Below are 17,177 nucleotides of genomic sequence, written 5' to 3'. Positions count from 1 at the left end.
TACATATATACCTAGACGTTTAAACGCCGAGAGAAAAAGGGATAACATATGGAGATCTATGCAAAATCGCTCTCGCCATCTCTTACCTGTGAAGAAACGGATGTATCCGCATGACTAGGGGTTGCAGTGCCCTACTATTGTTCCAAATCTCTTCGACGATACAAGGGGTTATATTTTACTCAATACACGGTCACCCTTGAAAGGACAAGAATTTAAATATATGCAAGTTAGAGACAGCTAAAGGGAGAAGAGCAACGCTTCTTGATCGTGTATGATGAACTAAAGGTGTGCACATACGCAAATTCAACATATAATATATATTCAAATCTGGGTACCTATTACCTGTACTCTTCTTATTCAAACAGAGACCCGAGAAAACGGTGTCGCACTCTAACCGCCTCTCTCTTTCATTTCCCCTATAATACAGATCATCGAAGATTTATAATAAAATAGAGTAGAATGTGTTCGCGAACCATCAGTTAACTGTGGGAAAATAACGTTCTCGAAATTATTTTGCCTATCAATCGAGAAGGGTAACTTTTGGAGATTTTCTTTATCATAATCTTTCCGCTCCATACCTTCAAAATCGACAAATTCATTACACTTGTGTCGTTGTCATTCAGCTTCAAAAATATTTATATGTAATCATATTGCTTTGACTTTTAAATATACATATTCGTTTTTTTAACACATTTTTAACAGAATTACTTGTCATTAAATTGACAAAAATATAATATCTCTGTGTTAATCAATTGCAAATGGATGTTCAATATTCACATACTTAAATGTTTACTGTTCGGTATTTACAGATTTATATATGAGCTCATAAAGAATTTTGAGTCGCTTTGAAGTCTACATCTAAAAGGGATTCTTTGTGAGTTATGTAATATACGCACATTTTAATGTATAGTTATATTTTCGACCTATTATTTTTTATATTTTTATATAAATTTTACTTTCTGATGTATGTATATAATTTGATCATTTAATCACTAAAATGTTTAATCTCCGCTGCTTAGGAGAGTACGAGTGAGAAATTTATTATTACCAAAATATTATTTGAAAATACGTAAACTTACCAAATTTGTCATTGAGATTTTATTTGAGATTCGTCTACAATTCATAAAATATTTTAAGTATTTTGTTGATAAATTTTGTACCACCATTGAAACAAATAGCAAAAAGAACAATATGCATATCATTCTCTATTTATCCACAATATATAAATCATGAAATAAAAGCAATTGTTCTTCAAATATAAACAACTAAAATATATAGATAGAAATAAAATTCTTGAACATCTTTATAATTTCTTTCAGACATTATGGTGACCTTTTTGCTTTCATAATTTTATTAATCGTCAGTCCGAATTTCATTAAAAATTAAAAAACAACTATAAGCTTGGGAAAGCAAAAAAGAAAGAGTAGTATAATAATTGCCGCTAGTTATTCAGAGTAGAGTTAGTAGAATTGTTCAATAAATAATAAAGAGAATAGAAAACTTTAAGATCAGTACTTTGCATTATAATATCGATATTAATATATATCTATAAATATTCATAATATGCAATTTTTTTTTTCTGAAACTTAAGTACATTTAATTCACATTAGTTTTTTTATATTATTACTGTACCTACATTCTTCTCCATGCCTTAACCTTAATTTGTAATGTTTTTTTGTCAATCAAACATCCCTCTTTCTATGTCTTTCTCTGTTTCTTTACTTGTTTTCTTGACTCACTTGTACATATGTGCATAGTATTTTCATTCTCTTTTTATGCAATAGATAAATTATTCATCAGGTCTTCTTGCTTTCTAAAGATTATGCTAATTCTGAATAATGTGAACCTGCAAACTGAACCAAGTCCAAGTGCAATTTCATTCACCTAGGTTAGATGAATGAAGTCCAATTCAGCCAACTTTCGAGTTCAACGATGAAAAACTAGAACTGATTTCATACATAAATATCTCGTGAGAAAAGATATTTCAAAAGTCACATTATTATATCAAAAAAAAAGAATCAAGATAGAATCAATTATTATTTAAAAGAAAGCAAAATAAATTATGGTATCTCACTACTTCTATTTACTCTAATACTGATATCTTAATACTTCTATTTTATTCGATCTCCATACAAATAATTTTATAGTAATATTATTATTATAACATATCAATGATATATTATAGTTTACTAAAATTTTCCTCATAAATTATAATTCATGTTTTGCAAAGCCTACGAAGAATATAAAAGTTTGTGTATAAATTACAGATGATTAGTTGGCTAGAACATTTCATAATCAAATAGTAATCAACCAACCATCCATTTCATATTAATCAAATTGAAGTTTTTTCTGCTTTAAAATATATTAACACTAAAAATTCTATTTTACACTATTTAGACCAATTTATTTGATTACCCTTTCTATTCTGAAGTATATTATATTTTAGTTAACTGAAGTAAGTATATTTCTATTGGAAAAATAATATTTGTATTTATTTACAACCAAAATATTTTAATTATACGGAAATATTAAATAATATATATTATGGAACGTACAAAAATGAATGAATAAACATATTATTACCAGAAAAGTATTAACACATTTTGTTTTAATATTATCATACATTACACTTGCAATTTTATTCGTAAAAGTCAGTACATTTTATAGATATATAAATTGTAGCAGTTTATTAATTATCAATATGTTTCATATCAATTAATATTTCATATATCATAAATAAAATTAAAAGTTTAATGATATGATAGAATAGTGTTAATAATTTTATTAAATATTTTTACAAATAATTAAACATTTAGTTTCAAAAATATTTATATATTTATATTGTAATATATAAATATTTTCAAATAAAGTAGGAAAAAACAGTCGTTATTATATTTATAAATGCTATGAATCATAAACGAAATATTTTTAATTTATTAATATGAAATTTTATATTTCTGCAAATTTTTTATATTAGATTTATAATAGTTTCAAATCATATTTATATTACATAAATAGAGATTAAAATGAAATGAAATCAAATAACTAGTACGCTTGAAATTAAATAAAAAAACTTTTAGGGCTCAGAGTTATAAAAAAATCCTATTCAGCTTCTATATAAATACTGTAATATTGTCCTGTATTATAGCACTCTAATATTATGCACATTAAGTTACAAAACAGAAATATTAATAATTATGTACTTGCTATATCAGAATTAACAAATTACATTTACGTAAAAATAAAAAATATTCCGATAACCTTATAAAAGTACACATATGCAAATACCAAATTAACAATGGGGAAATATTTGTCCGTATCACATATTAGACGTAAAAGATTCATATTGTGGTAATTGTTTTAGGGATGTTGTAAAATTCTTTTTATAGTATAAGTATTTTATCTTCGGCATAGTTGAAATGATTATTAATACAGCCCCTTGCGCGAGAGAGAAAGAGAAAAAAAAGAATAACAAGAAATGTGGACACAACTACTTTGTTTATATGTGATTAGTTCGATAATATCTCAACGACTATACTATCTACGCTTAGAACTAATCTGTGAACAAAAACAATCAAATATATTTAAATACATTAGGATAAACAATCAGAAAAATCTTTGTTTATGTCAATTATTTAAAAGATTATGACTGTATTATATCCCATTTAAATATACGTGTATATTAAAAATGTTGACGTTGAAGATAATAACACTATTGAATGTTTTTATTATAGTATTACGATATAATTCTAATTTTATATTTCTAATTAAATTATTTATATTTGAGTAACTAGTCTTATTTCTTATCTTATAATGATTGTTTTACTTTGTTAACACTTATTGTATTACTCTTAACGTGACGTACATAAAAAACTAATTATAAGCAGTTTTTAATTTTCTATCTTTAATAAAATTTTCAGAATTACAATAAAATTGTAACTTTATTCACCGAATAAAATTTTCAAAGTTGTCTCTCTTTTATAAATTTATAAATTTTAATACACGAATATATGTGTAGGCCTGATATTTATTACATTATGAATCTATGATCAACAACAAAAGTTTAGTAATTATACGCGAAATTACTGACAATAACATCAATTTATAGAAATTATTAGCTATACTAATTATAATAGTATAAGTTGATAAAGTTTAGCTAGCTTTATTTCAATACACGCAATGAATTTGGATAATTATCCACATAGTATTATGGTCAATTGATAGATTATCGATTGAATTATTATATTTATATATTTGAAATAATGTTATGACAATATTATAATAATAAACTTTATATAATAATTATTTCGTATGAGATGTAAGGTTTAAATTATACTGTTTAAACAAAATGAAGTTGTAAATAGGTAATATATTATTTGAAGATAAATTTTATTTTATTTAAAATTTCTTTTAATGATTTATTTATTTAAGTTTATAGAAAAATAAGTTAAGCAAATCATTCGATATTAAACATAACTGAAAAATAATATATTATTATGACTATTAATTTATATTGCATTTAGCAAAAGTCTAACTAATTTTTATTTTATAAATATATAATGTTAATGAGAAAAAAAATTTTTTTACTTCGAGAATTACTACTTTGGGAATTTATTAAAATTTAAATATAAATAGTAATTAAAGATTTTTTGTTTATAAATTTTTATTATTCGTTAACTTTTTTTAGTATTTAAATTATTCATTGTGCAGAGAAACTGTATCTTATTTTATATTTAATTTCAATTTTATTTAAAATTAATAAATTAATTATTAACAATTATGTTGCAAATTATAATAACTAATGTAAAACTTATATCTCATGTAGTTTATTAAGCGCACTAAAATATTTTACATATATTTAGAAAATATAAATTTTTAGAAAATAAAAGTAATATTATTAATTTTAATATTATTTAATTTATAAGCACTAATAAATTACAAAAATTTTATTATCCTATATTATAATTATTTTACTATTTTTACTATTTTTATTTAGTTATTTACTATTTTTTTAATACATGAAGTTACTTAAAAGTATATTCACTACTTTATTAAAAAATATTTAAGATTATCTTGTTACTGAGAGATTTTCATTTTATGAAAAAATTGAATAACGTATTTAATTCATTTTTAGCATCTTATTTCGATATTTTATTAAGATAAATAACATAGCTAATAATATAAATACAAAATATTTTATTATTTAGAATAAAGGTATTATAAGAGTAAATCCCACAACGTATTCGCTCTGCTCAAAAAAGGGATATTTTACTTCAAATGTTTTTGAAAACTCTGAGTTAAGAAGAGGAAAAATATGGGTCATTATATGAAAAAGGCTCGGTTTAATAGAAAATGAAAGAAATTTACTTTCGTGATAACATTTCTTTGTCTTCACAGCGACATGATTTTGGCCCGTGTCAATGAGAGATACTTAATTTCACCCATCCATCGATCGAATTATTTCCATTTCCCAAATAGGTACACAAGTTTGTTCACTTTCATAAGCAACCCCACTGTAACTCTCATGTTTTCTCTCTTGCTTATTGCCACAGGTCGACACTGGTATACGCATACAACAGGTAGAGCAGGTAGTAGTCCCAATGATGCACTTAACACGACCCTATACGATTCTTCTTTTCTCTTAGAAAAAAAAGAGAAGAAAGAGCGAAGCTAGAGAGAGGGAGAGAAAGAGATAGAGAGAGAGAGGGAGTGAAAGAGATAGAGAGAGATAGAGAGAGAGAGAGAGCGTAGAATTGAGCCAATTCGTTACTTTTATTGTGTAATACATATTCGAGGTGACGAACCTAACCTGCTGCTGACACTGTAGTATCGCGTGCAACCCGTGAACCTTTAGGGAAATTTTTTCTGTGTTATTCAAAGGGTTTAACCGTACAAGAAAATATATCTCTTTTCTCTCCTTCTATCTAACATACTTCATATTCGTATGTAGCTATATAGATAGATTAATAGTTCATATGCATATCGATCGTTCATCCTGCTGATCAATGGAATAAGTCATAAGAGAAATTTACAAGTGAGAAAAAGAAAGTGGAAAACCCTTCTATTGTCATGAGACACACTGAACGCTGCAACGGTTTTTTTTTACGTTGTTTTCTAAAGTCCTCGATTAAGAGTAGAAGAGAAGAGAAAGGTGGATAGAGAGGTTGAAAAAGGAAATTGCATAAGCGATGGCTTTAAAGCATATTTCGTTGACGCATTTGCATATATTTGGGTCTCACTTCACCCTTCAACAAACTTATATTATGTCCACACTTTGTATGACTTCCAAATATGGCATACGATTTTTGCAACGTTTGATATGTTCATTAAACTTATAGAAGGAAATTTTGTATACAATTTTATTTTAAAAAAGTATATAGTAAAAACCGTACTATGCATGTGTATGAATTTTTTAATATTTTTTTATATACAAATTTATATACAAATGTATTTTGTTTATAATGTAACTAGTAAATCAGTATTCGAACATTTATGTGCTGATGTTTTTCACAGAAAATACATTCATTTTTGATATTTAAATTAATATATATTCTATAATTTACTTACATAATTATAATTTAATATATTTTTTCTTGTAACTCTTCACTTTTTAAAAAATTGATTAAAAAGTCATCTAAAGCTTTTTATCGAAATCATCTAAAAAAATCTTATGTATATATATATAAATTAAAATTCCTATTTATAAAGAACATAAATCATTATTCTACGTATTTACATTATGATATTAATAAGTTAATATAATTCAATTATTAATTATTTACAGAGCATAATTATTTACAAATTGTTATTAGAAACGAAGTTCTGGTAGGCAGTTGTAATCTATTCCAAAGATTTTTAGACAACTACAAAATGTTTATACTTAAGAGATTAGAAGAAAATTATATAACAATAACTTTCATTTTTTACATTTTCAACATTAATGTTTTTATTAAAAGTAAAAATTTCGAATTTACCCTATAAGTTGTATACAAGGATAGACAATGGAAGCAGGGGCAGAAAGGGGAATACACAATTAAAAAGAGCAGCAATTTTGTAACAATAAATGGAAAAAAGAATCAAAGTATAAAGTGGTAACAGTTAGCTTATCTGTGATTCAGCCTGGCTAAACAAATGAAATCGCCCCAAATTTGATACATGCAAACAAGTGTTTGCGGTGTACATCGCAAACTGCGAATACCCTTACACGTTTTAGTACACATCTTTTATCCAGAACGCAAGATGTATATATCTAATATATATTTATTTATCCTACTGTTCTTGTTTTTTTCTAATCTCACTCTTATTGTTTTCAATAATATTTGTGATTAAAATGTAAATTCTAATAATTTAATTAACTACTAATTGTTTACTCCCACCTCGAATGGCAACACTTTTTTCACATTCGCTGTTCTTTTTACCCTATCGTTTGGATTGTAGTAATTATTAGAAACTGGACATTCAAATATTTCTTGGTACGCAGGGTTACCCCTCCTTCCTATCACGCTCACTCGCTCCATCCTTCTCTCTCCCGATCTATATATCTCTCTATCATACATTTGACTTATACTTTATTGGGTTATAATGAATATAAAGCAGAAAAAAATGGTTTTTCTTTTTATTTTCGTTGATTTAATATAATCAATTGGTACACGCAAGATATATAAAAATGTTATTAAATATATTAGTTCACTATATTCCATTGTCGATATAATTAATAATTAAAATTTTGAGTAGTATTTTTTTTCAGTTTTATTTACAGTAGTATATAAGTATTTTTCACATTTTGTGGTAAGTTTGAATATTAGTTTTTATTTGTATGACTATTTATTATTATAGAACGTGATATATAAATATATATATAAACATTTTGGTACATATAAAATAATAAAATTATGAAATTTAATAGAAAAACAATACGATTATATATATATATATATATATATATATATATACATTTTTTTTAATATTTTCAACATGTAGTGGAAGCTATAAAAATAGTATTTAAATTTTATACAAGATTCATGACATCTTTAATATATTCAAATTTATACACAGTTCAGTATTAAAAATTTGAAGTATTACTTCTATTAACACTTTTATAAACATTTAACGAATTCATAATAATTACTGTAATAATACTGTGATAAGTGGTGATATATAATAATAAAAAAATATATTAATTGTTTATACACAATTTATACAACATTCACAACTGTTTATTAATTAAATTAATCTGATAAATAATAAACAATAAATAAAAAATTTAGAATATTATTTTTATCTAATATTAAGATTAAATGCTAATTGATAATACAATTGAGAAATATAAATGTAGATGTATCTTCAATGATAATATTTTTGAATACAAAAGATTTTAACCATGTATAAAGTGAACATTGTAATTTTTTTAGTCAAAATATAATTTATAAATTTGAAAACATATCATTTATAACATGTAATTTAAACATATCATTTAAAATATTAAATGTCTGTCGATTTTTTTATTTGCCAATTTTTATATTTATATTGACCCGTATAAAATACTTGAAATAATTTTGTAATCATTATAACAACGATTGAAGTATATACCGATTAGTGAATAGTTTAATAAAAAAATAATTTTCTTATATTTATAAGTAAATCTATCTGTTTATACGTATGATTTGCTATTGATCTTATGAATGATATTGCAGGTCTTATAAAATATATGCATTTTATATGTATTATAATAAAATCAATTTATGGACAAAATATCTATGACTGTATAAGATTAGAGGAACGAATGAGCACTGACAACAATATTTTTATTCTTCTATCAAATTAATTCTAGCTATAGAAGGAATAAAGAATATATCGATACGAGATTATATATTATCATTTATATAAATTTTTATAGTAAATTTTGCAAATTATTATTAATTATAGTTGAATTTCTATTTACATCAGAATATAATACTTTTGAAAATATAAATTAATTGAATCTATGCAATAAAATGAAAATATTTTTTAATTTGTTTAGGAATGAAAATTACGTCATATTACATAATGATATATAATTAAATTATTATATTATTATTATATTGTAATAAACAATATATATTAATAAATATTAAATTTATTGCCTTTTTTATATCTGATTTTTAAATTAATTAATATTTTATAAATGATAGATTAAAGTCTTATCAAAATACGATTTAAGTGCTGTAGAAAATAACTTTCTTTTTTTATTGCATTTTTTGGCCTTCACGTTATTGGAATTTCTATAATTTTTGACTATTTTGTTGAAATAAGGATTATATCACTTTACTTATTTGAGTATTGTACATGACATATTTTATAATACAGTTAAATAGTCATATTAAGTTTCTAAATTTGGTAATTACAGTTTATAGGAAATCAATCGTTTTGAATAAATCCATTTGAATAATAAATTTTGAATAAATTATTTACTAAAAATTATTTTTTTATAATAGTTATTTAAATTATCAATGAAAATTTGTTACATAATTTTAATAATATTATCAAAATTCTTTGTTGTATAATAAAACAAATTGGAAAAATTAAATCTAACAATTAATTGTTTCAATTTTTAATTTAAAATACAATTAAAAAAATAATTAAAAAATAGTAATAGACATAAATATTAATTTAATTTCCAAATATGTAGGTGACAATTTTTCAGACAATAACATACTATTTTATTAGTAAATTAAGTAAATTTATGCATTCATAAGAAAAAAAAACAATTTGTAAATTTATGTAGACAGTTACTAAGACAGTGTAAGTCTTATGTAATTATGTTCAGCACTTTTGTAAATGTTTTACCTATTTTAACTGCTTCTTTATATAAGGAAATCTTTTAAGGTTTTTTAAAACCGACATTGACCTTTAATCATTTTTTCGTACTACAAGAGGAAATAGTATAAAGCTTATATAGTTATTGAATAGCTCCGAAGGTTTTTCGATAGAATTTAGCAGTGGTTTATGTAACTGTTATTTCTACATTGAAAAAATCAGATTCTTGCAACTTCATGTAAAGTAGAAAAATGAAACTATAGAAGATTTTTCCATACTACATTAAGAACTTTTAATAATAAAATCACGTGCGGAATTATTATTATTAGTTTTTTCTTCCTTTTTACCTTTTAAGACTCAATTGAAATTTTCAAACAGGAGAATGAAAGAATTCAAATCTAAGCATCGTCTTGCGGTCACATATAATGAGCAATTGATTCACAAAAAGCCGCCTGTCGTGTTATAGAAACAGTTTTGGGCTTACAGTAAGCGCCCGCATATCAAGTAGTAGATTTCTAGAAAATCGCTACTGCTGTTGTTCTGATTTTTTACTTGTGATGACCAGGATACTACTGTATTACATATGCATTTTTTCCATCATTTTATCGTTCAATAGTCCGTTTTAGTACCAGCAGTAATATATAGTACGTACCAAAGCCTTTTCATTTAGCAATATCATTTAGTTTGTATTTGTAAGAGAAGAAGAAAGTTGATGTGACGCACTGGGGAATGTTTTCGACTAGAGGGAGGGAACGAGTGAGATAGAAGAAGAGAGATAAAAAATCAAGAGAGAAATACTGCGAAAGAGAGTAAGAGAGATCGGAGTTCGGTCCCCGTTGTAAGGACTGACGATTATAAAGAACGGTAAAAAAGGAAAGAAAAGAATGAAGTCGTTGGCTGCGTTTAAAAAACCAGTTATGCGAGCTGAACCGACAACGACGATGCTCTTCTCTTCTTTCTTACTTACCTGATCTTTCTCTCTTACTCTCTATTTCTCAAACTCAAGGGTCTGTTGGCCTGGATAAGTAAGAGAGAGCCAAACAGAGCGTGGGCTGCATAGGCCCTTAGGATGATGCTTTCGGCTCTTCCCTCTACATCTTCCTCGTTTCTTCACCATCTTTGTTCGCTGCTAGCAGCACGACTTACTGCCTCCTTTTTTCTTTTCATAGCTGCTTTTACATTCTCTCTACTACTCCTTTTCTAACTGCCTATACATTTTCTGCCCTTCTTTTCCTCTTAACGAAACTACAATAGTTAATTATTTTATCCTGTGATATTTTTTCTAATAATTATTTCTATACAAATAAATACTTAAGTAATTTAGTATTTCAAGATATTGAAAAATATTTCATTGGCATCCATTGAGTTAAATAGTATGTCAATATGTATTCATTTCGTAAAATATTCATACGCATAGTACATATATATTATTATTTAACATTTTGTTAATAAGAAAAGTTAATAAAAATTAAGAACAAAGATATAATAAATCTATTCATCTAAATCAGAAACTTGATTATTTTAATATAATAAAACATTATATATTTTTAAGTTATTGTAAAGATTACACTATTTTTATTATTTCTTTCACAATTTTATTATTTTTTCTTAATTTATGTTTTTATGAGATTTTTAAATCATATTATTTTAATTATGATAAAAACCATATTAAATTATCCTGTGATTTTGAATGTTATATATTTTTAAATAAAATAAATTTTAAGTAAAATTTATATGTAAATAAATATAATCACAGTATAAATTTATTTCCCGTTTACTTTAAAAATATTAATATAATTTAATATACAAATAATATAATTAATCATATTTGAATCCATAATAACTATTGAATTAATTTTAATTATATATATTTTTTAAATGTACATAAATATATGCTTATTTTTAAAATAAGATAACAAAAATTTTAAAATAACATTTTTTTAATAAGTAATAAATTACAAAATAGTTATATTAAGAAAAAAATTATTATTAAATTTCGAAAAATACAGTAAATATATTCATTTTGTTAGATTAGATATGAAAATTTTGACGAAATGAATAATTGTTTGAATATCTTAAATAACAATTGAAATTCAATTTTTAATTTGCAGTATTTTAAAATTTTATCATGTTACATAGAGGTTAATATTATTGTTTTGTTATTATAATACTGTATTTATGAATCTTTTAAAAGATATTATATTTTATTTTACTATTCAAATAATGGAAATAAAAAAAAATTATATTAAAACTAGTTTATGATGAAATAATTTAAGAAATTTAAAAAATCGTTAAAAGTCTTTAAAGATCTTACGAAGATCGCTGTAAAGGTTTTTACGGAATAAACTTCATGATATATCTGACAAATATTTACATATAATGAACATGTAACTTAATAACAGAAGAATGTTAAGATAATGTACTCTTTCCTTAGTTTCCATTTATTCCGTTACTTTCTTATTCCTGAATTTCTCCTTCCTTCACTCGCAATAATATGCGTTCTTTTCTTTCTAGCCAGGTAGTCGTTAAAAAATCCTATTCCCAGTCATCTCTTGCTCTTTTTCATTTACTATAAATAGTACGAACCTTTGGTACTAGATAATTCGTAGTAGATTCATATAATTTCTGTCTATGATGTTAATCTTACACCTCATTAGCTTTAAGTGACGTCATCATCTTTATTCTAAGTAACTGTCCAGACTATCAACAGTGCTCGGATCAAGTAGTCGAATTACATCTCCGAAATTATGCAAATTTAATATGAATTAAGTATTTTGTTTTTTGCATGTTAAAATGTCACAATATTAGAGGTAAATATTTGCAAACATCATATTTTACATTCTTATTCACTTATCATAATATAAGACCGTCATTGTATAATTTTAGAAATATACAGTCTGGACTAAATTACGACAAATGTACATATACTCAAAATTCTGTAATGAAATGAATTAGATCATCCAATTTTATCAAACAATAATATATAAGAATTATAGAATTAAATTGTGTTATGAATCACAGTTTACAGATTTATACTTATTGCAGAAATAAATTATAATACAGATATTCGTATAAATATTACAAATCAAGTAATATTATTGTCTTTATTTTCACAAGGAACTTCGTAAATAAATGTATATATAGTACTATAATACGATTTCAAAACTTATCAATTTTAATATATTTTAATTCGGTCGAGTAAATATTATATTTCTAATATAAAAAAATATATCAAATTTATTGAATTTTCTTATACAAGTACATAAATTTCTTTAATAATTTTACTTAGTTTCATAAATAACATAAAATATCTATATTTAAATCTATTGAAAATTTTAAATTTTACTAAGCGAAATAGTAAAATTTTATTTTTAAAAATATTATTGACTATAAAATTCAGATAGTAACACAAAATTCTTTATACAGTATTAATCCTAATCTTCGATTATATATGAATAATGCTAATGCGTGTTTGTTCAATCATGATTCACCACTAACCGGTTTCTTTTTAAAATTATTCTTTGATATTTAAAGTCTACTTAAATAGATAAATGTATTTGATTTAAGCGTTTATTATTTAAATATAATCATGAAATTAGTATTAATTTAAAGATATAAAAAACTGTTTTTTTTCTTGAAAATGAGGGCGAAAATTTTTATTAAATGATAATATTTTTTTAATGACTGAATGAAAGATGATCGATAATATTATGGTAATTTGCGATAGCATTTAATCACGTTAACTTATCTCTACAAAATTGAACAAATTTGAACAAATTTGAGCAGTTGTGTGTCGTCTGAAGTTTATATTTATCAGTGGGCATAAAGATTGTAAGAGCGTCAAAAAACAATGATGTATTACAAAGCTCGTTGTCTCATAGGCCTAAAAAACACAAATTTATAACCCAAGCTACCAGTCGTAATCTTATCAAAAGCTTATTCAATTCTATTATAGCTCGATACACTGTTGACTTATATGTTGCAAAAAGTTCTCCCCATTCATTTATTCGTTTTTTTGTTAAGTATTTGAATATAATTAATTTAAATTTCTTCATCGTTCTGTATTAAGTAGATAACAACAGGTCTTACATATTTTCGGTCTTTGGCTCTTCAGGTTTTTCAGGTCACCCAACACTTTGCGACTTCCTGAGTCCAGATTCCCCAACTTGCTTTGATAGGTCCAGCTAATGAAAGAAATGCTCTTGCTCACACGCATTCACGCACGTACGCGCTTACGCATGAGAGGACAGACAAGCCGACAGACAGACGGGGACGCGCCAGCCAGAGAAAGAAAAATAGCTTGCCTGGATTCATTCATACAATAAGCACTATTCTCAATGTACTTCGGCAAAAGAATTAGTTAAGGAATACACACCCTGTTTCTGTCTGATAATATCTTTCCTCTTTTATGTATTTCTTATATATATATTTTTTATAATTATTTACCATTAACCAATGTATAAAAAAGAACAACTTATAATTACAAAATTACCATCATAATTTATTCACTAAATAATTTTATTATCACTAAATGTTTTAATTATTTCTTTTCTTTATCTCTTCGATGATTTGTTGTCAGTGTGTACAGAATAGGCGCTGGAGTTTACAAGAGCGAGGTCAGTACTCCGCACGAGACATTAAGACTTCAAAGAAGGACTGGGTCAAGATGCGGTCATGTTGCATCAGAGTAAACGTACGCATATAACGCAAGCAACGCACGTGGAGGAGTATATTCAATACATGCAGCATCACAGGTTTGCTAAACTGTGGACTACTAAGCAATTATAAGATTATTAAACATTAACACGCTACAATGGCTTATTTTAAGAATAATTTTTCTAGAAAATTTCAAAATAGAAATATCCAACTATTAAAGATACGATTATAAGAAATAATGGATTAAGTTACATCAGTGCGACGGGACAGTAGTCTGCAAATTTTATTTGTTTAAGTATGCGCCAATCATGAATTGTTTCATCTTTTATTTAAGCTTACAAAATCTTAATGCTCAAATAAGGATGTGAATATTTTTTAAATATAATTATAACGTGTTGTTATATAGTACTAATTTATGTATTTATTCTTGTTTAATTTAAATTTCAAATTATGTTTAACCCAACTTATTTTGAAATTAGTTGTAATAAAACATATTACCAAATAATAAGTTAATTAATTATTTCAAATTATTAAAGCCTATAAACAAATTATTTTAATAATAATAGTAATGATGAATATTCTTTATAATAATTAAAAATTTAGTATATATTAAAGTTATAATTTTATAATACTATGATATTATAATATATTAAAAATCTATTGGATTATCATGCATTTTACACATCATTTATTTGGTATTTACATGGACAGTAAATAAAAATCATTGAATAAAGAATTTATTGAAAAAATAATATATACAAAACTTTGAAGTAATGAATTATAAGTTATCTTAAGTTAGAAGTATATTTTAATAGATATTGAATTGTCCGTCAAAACTGCAACTATAAAGTAAGAACTATAAATTAACAACTATAAAGTAGTGAAACCTTTGTATACTCGTAGTTCCCTCAAGAAAAAATCTAATATCTTCTGAGTTCATATGTAGTTCGAAACATATAATAAGTAACTAAAAATATATTACATATAAGCACTTCAGATCTGTTCCTTGTTTTACGAGAATGCATGATCTTACGCACATTGCTTGAGGACCTACAACTCTTTTCTTTTTTTTTATTTTGACATAGACTTGTTTGTATATTCTAGGGCATCACCGTACAGTCATTTTTAATACTATGGGATTTGGATTATGAATGTTTTTTTCGTATTTCGTATAGTTATGCAGCATCTCTAAGCTGCATCGGTTGCGTGGTTCAGGGGCTGGATGTGGGCGACTTTCGTTCCCAATAAAGGTCGGACAGGTTCTTGCTGTCCGTTAGTTTGGGCGGAGGTACGCCTTAGATATCTGGCTTTAGATTTCGAGGCGATTATATGAATGTATAACGTAGAGCGTGCTTGGCCTCTGAGCAAAGAACCGGTTCGTTAGATCTCACGAAAACGAAAAGTAATGTCTTGGAGGCTTGTATACATTCTCACACGCGTCGGCTTCTTTCTTCCAGTTAGCAATAGTCCTCGAGCTTTTCAATTTTTGCACGAAGTAGATCATTTATAGAAAAGTAGTGTTTTATGCTTATATATTACATAATTTTCAATAAATTTCTAAGTATTCATTTGCTCATTTATTATAAATTATTTTTTGTATGCCTACATACCATTAAAATATTTAAGTTTGTTGTTATATGCAAATTCAAATAATTCACAACCTAATTATTACGAAATTTATTTAGTATCGAGACTAGTGAGATTGGATTTTTAAAGCAAATATTTTAATGTGTTAATTCGCATTAAATTTTTTATTTTAATTCGTTAAAAATAAATTAAATTAGATAACAAATTTTGAAGCTCACTTTCAATAGATAAATAAAGAGAGACTATATATTAATATTATGTAGCAATTTTTACTTTTGTTATTTTAATAATTGCAAGTCTAATTAAGAAAGATTGAAATTGCCATTGATATTGAATACAAAAATTAATTATGTCCATTTTTTTAAAAAATACGTATATTAAATAAAATAAATGTTTGTAATGTATTTCTAAAGGTGATATTGTATTGATTATAATAATTATATGATGTTTCGAAAGTTGAATAACTTGTAATTTCTGTTTCTACATAACTTAATATAAATATTCTCTAATATTATAAATAAATACTAATATGTTTATTTAGAAATAATTCTTCTTAGTACTGCAATAAAAATTACATTTTATTTATATAGAGTCCAATATTTAACAAAAATAAAACCTTATTTGAAACATTTTAAATGTAAATACCATATGTACTGCATAAAATTTGATTGTGATTATATAATACTTTAATAAACGCAATAAAAAAAGAAATGTTTTCTAATATTTATTGTATTAGATTCAATTAAATTATTATAGAGGACTGTTATTATACATATATATTTTATAAGTAATGTGTAGCTAGTAAAATAAAAGAATATTGGAATATATAAAAAGTAACGTAGCTTGCACAAGATACTTCGTTTAAGTATTCTATATAAATTAATGCAAGGATTGTCAAAGTCTCATCCTCATACATGAGTTGGTCATGTGACAAGTAGTGAATGAATGTAAGTATATCTTATTTAATATTGACATGATAATATAATCTAGAAAAAAGAGTAGATATTAAACTAAAAGAAAAAATAGATCTAAAGTGACCATATGTATTTAATAATAAATTAATGAATCATGAATATTTCAGATTAATTGACTTAGTTGTTGAATCAATAAAAAATATTTTTTTCAGAGCGTCCAAACTT

Source organism: Ceratosolen solmsi, unplaced genomic scaffold, assembly GCF_000503995.2.
Source record: "Ceratosolen solmsi marchali unplaced genomic scaffold, CerSol_1.0 scaffold26, whole genome shotgun sequence".
NCBI classification, from domain to species: domain Eukaryota; kingdom Metazoa; phylum Arthropoda; class Insecta; order Hymenoptera; family Agaonidae; genus Ceratosolen; species Ceratosolen solmsi.
This window is presented reverse-complemented; position numbering follows the sequence as displayed.